The sequence below is a fragment of the Medicago sativa genome, chromosome 6, assembly GCF_051527215.1.
Source record: "Medicago sativa cultivar Bolivia chromosome 6, Bolivia_mono, whole genome shotgun sequence".
NCBI lineage: Eukaryota > Viridiplantae > Streptophyta > Magnoliopsida > Fabales > Fabaceae > Medicago > Medicago sativa.
The window spans coordinates 4,787,792-4,791,906 of NC_140754.1; the positions used below are offsets into that span (position 1 = coordinate 4,787,792).

Consider the following 4,115-nt stretch of genomic DNA (forward strand, 5'->3'; position numbering starts at 1 on the left):
CTAAACTTGAGGAAGGATGCATGGGAGTAGCCATAATTTTGGCTTCATCCATTTTATATTTTTTAAGGAGATCTTTAATATATTTTTCTTGACAAATAAATATTCCATCATTTTCTTGTTTAATTTGTAACCCAAGAAAAAATCTTAATTCTCCCATCATACTCATTTCAAATTCACTTTGCATGAGATTGGAAAATTCTTCACACATTTTTTCATTTGTTGATCCAAAAATGATGTTATCAACATAGATTTGGACAATTAAAAAATTTGACTCATCGTCTTTTCTAAAAAGTGTGGTGTCAATTTTTCCTCTAGAAAAATTATTTTTGATTAAGAATGTACTTAACCTTTCATACCAAGCTCGTGGAGCTTGTTTAAGACCATATAATGCCTTTGTTAGTTTAAACACATGATTAGGTTTGTCAGTGTTTTCAAAACCAGGTGGTTGGTGCACATAAACTTCTTCGTTTAAGAATCCATTTAAAAAGGCACTTTTTACATCCATTTGAAATAATTTAATATTTTTATAAGATGCATATGCAAGAAGAATTCGTATTGCTTCTAACCTGGCTACTGGAGCGAATGTTTCATCGTAGTCAATACCTTCTTGTTGATTGTAGCCTTGTGCTACTAATCTGGCTTTGTTTCTGATGACTTTTCCTTCTTCATCCAGCTTATTTCTAAATACCCATCTTGTTCCAATTATGGAATGACCTTGAGGTTTAGAAACAAGATTCCATACTTCGTTTTTCTCAAATTGAGAAAGTTCTTCTTTCATGGCATTTACCCATGATTCTTCACATATAGCTTCATGAATATTTTTTGGTTCAATATGTGAGATCATTGCCATGTTGTTGTTGTTATCTTTGAAGGATAATCTTGTTCTAATCCCATCAGATGTATTTCCAATAATTTGTTCTGGAGGATGATCACCAACAAGCTTCCAACTTTTTGGAGGAGTTTGAGATGAAGATGCTTGATCTATATTGCTTATAGTTTCTTGATTTTTCAAAATTTCCTCATCATCTTCTTTGTTAGTGGCTAAATCATCAAACTCATCAAACACAACATGCATGCTTATTTCCATGGTTTGATTCTTTAGATTAAATACTCTGTAACCCTTAGAATTTGTTGCATATCCTAAAAAGATTCCTTTATCTGATTTGGAATCAAATTTTCCTAGGTTTTCTTTATCATTTAAAATATAACAAAAACAACCAAAAATATGAAAATAAGAAATGTTTGGTTTTCTGTTTCTCCAGAGTTCATAAGGGGTTTTGTTTAGAATTTTTCTAATAGAAACACGATTTAGAATATAGCAAGAAGTGTTAATGGCTTCAGCCCAAAAATATTTTTCAACATTTGATTCATTAATCATTGTTCTTGCCATTTCTTGTAGGGTTCTATTTTTTCTTTCAACAACTCCATTTTGTTGAGGAGTTCTTGCACAAGAAAAATTGTGTGAAATACCCTTTTTATCAAAGAATGTTTTAAATGATAAATTTTCAAATTCACCTCCATGATCACTTCTGACGGAGATGATATTTGATTCTTTTTCATTTTGAACAAGATTACAAAAATTTTCAAAAGCATTAAAAGCTTCGTCTTTGTGTTTTAAAAATAAAACCCATGTATATCTGGAGTAGTCATCGACTATAACAAAACCATATTGTTTTCCAGCAAGACTTGCAGTTCTAACGGGTCCAAATAAATCTATGTGAAGAAGCTCAAGAGGTTTTTTAGTGGAAATAATATTATTTGATTTAAAACTACTCTTGACTTGTTTTCCTCTAGTACATGCTTCACATATCTTATCTTTCTCAAAATTGATTTTTGGAAGACCCCTTACCAAGTCGAGTTGTGATATTTTTGAAATAGTTTTCATACTTACATGTCCAGCTCTTTTATGCCAAATCCATTTGTCTTTGTCAATGGACATAAAGCAAGATTCAGTTGGAAGGTCATCTAAGTATAAAACATAAAGATTTTTCATTCGAGAAGCAGTGAAGAAAATATTTCCCGTGGAAACCTTTTTGACTTCACATATGTTAGGTTTAAAAGTCACTTCAAAGCCACTGTCACATAATTGACTTATGCTTAGTAGATTGTGTTTTAAACCTTCAACATATTGAACATCTTCTATTTTAGCAGAGTTATTCTTACCAATAATATCTTTACCTTTGATTTGACCTTTGTCATTGTTACCAAAGGTTACTGCTCCTCCTTCTCTTTTTATGAAGGAGATAAAGCAGTGTTTGTCCCCTGTCATGTGTCTAGAACAGCCACTGTCCAAGTACCATGGCTTTTTCTTTGCATTTTGAGAGGATTCCTGCATTTTGAATTAGTGGTTTCTTAGGTACCCCAGAGTCTGTGGGTCCTTTTTTGTTAGTTTTCAATAACTCAAGATTTCTAATCTTGAGAAAACAATCAACATCTAAGTGACCACTTCTTTTACAAAAAGTACATTTTTTAAAGAAGGTTCTTTCTTGGTGTTGAAGAGAATGTTCTTTCATTCTTTTCTTTTGAAAGCACATAGATTCACTATGTCCATTTTTGTTACAGAATGAACATCTTAATTTGTCTTTTCCTGGTATAAAAATGTTTTCATAAATTTTTTGATGTTTAGAAGCATCAAAACCTATACCAGTATGACTGTTCATTCCTACTTGAGATCCTATAATTTTTTGAAAAGTTTCAGTTGATTTAATGAAAAGAGTTAGATCGTTTCTCAAACTGTTGATTTCATTTTTTAGAAAAATGTTTTCATTTTTAGTGTAAATAGGATTTTGATTTTTGCTAAGATCTTTCATTTTTTCATTTATTTGAAAATATGAGTCTTGCAAACTTTGAATGATTTTCTTTTGATCATCGTTCATAGTTTGAAGTTTTTCTTTTTCTTCTTTTATTTCATTCATTTCTTTTTGTAAAGAATAACATTTGTTTGTTAGAAAGTTTGAATCAAATAAAAGACTGTCAATTGTATTTTCTAATTCGTTGTTTAAAGGAGCTTTGTCGAATAAAATTACCTCTTCGTTGTCTGAGTTTGCCATCAAACATATGTTTGCTTCTTCTTCTTTTTCTTCTTCTTCTTGTGGTTCTTCAAGATCGTCCCATGTCATTAATGCCGTTTTCTTAAAAGGAGACTTTTGGTTCCTTTTGTTTTGTGGACATTCATTTTTATAGTGACCTAGCTTGTTGCATCCAAAGCAGGTTACTTGACTTTTATCAACTTCCTTCTTTGAGTTGTCTCGTCTGGTTGGGAAGTATCTTTTGATTTGGTTTCTTCTTTTCATCATTCTTTGAATTTTCTTTGATATTAGAGCTAGTTCATCTTCCGCTTCTTCTTGAACAATCTGTTCTTCTTCTACTTCTTTTTCCTCAATTTGTGAGGATATTTCATCTAGATTGTCTTGAGTAGCTTGAGATGCTTTAAGAGCAATCATTTTTCCCTTCCTCATCGGTTTGTCTTCTTGAAGTAGAACTTCATGAGCTCTTAGTGTCCCAATGAGATCTTCTAAAGCCAAAGTATTCAGATCTTTGGCTTGAGTGATTGCTGTAACCATAGGTCTCCACGTGCTTGGGAGACATCTTAGTATTTTTCTTATTCTGTCATGAGGGGAATATATTTTCCCTAATGACCTTAATTCATTTACTATTGAAGTAAATCTGGAATACATTTCATCAATGCTTTCCTCTTCATTCATTTCGAAAATTTCAAATTTTCTTACGCCAATATCTATTCTTGTTTCTTTTACATGGCTTGTTCCTTCATGGTGAATTTTTAAAGTGTCCCAAATATCTTTTGCAGTATTGCATTCATATATTCTTTCACTTTCTTCCATGGTTAAAGCACATTGTAAAAAGAGTTGAGCTTTAGAGTTTAAGAGAACTCTCTTTTTCTCGTCATCAGTCCATGATGCCTCAGATTTGATAGACACTACAGCCGTGACTGCATCAGTGGTTTGTGGTATGAAGTTACCGTCAGTGACAACTTTCCACATGTTTATATCTTGAGATTTTAGGAATAGTTCCATTTTCCCTTTCTAGAAGTAATAGTTCTTTCCAATAAATAATGGAGGTCTAGTACAAGAAAGTCCTTCTGGTATGTAAGACAT

At 31.8% G+C, this 4,115-nt stretch overlaps 1 pseudogene; it reads right to left on the minus strand.

Moving 5' to 3' along the window:
- Positions 1-342: 342 nt before the first annotated feature.
- LOC146912227 (uncharacterized) lies at positions 343-4,115 on the minus strand (annotated as a pseudogene).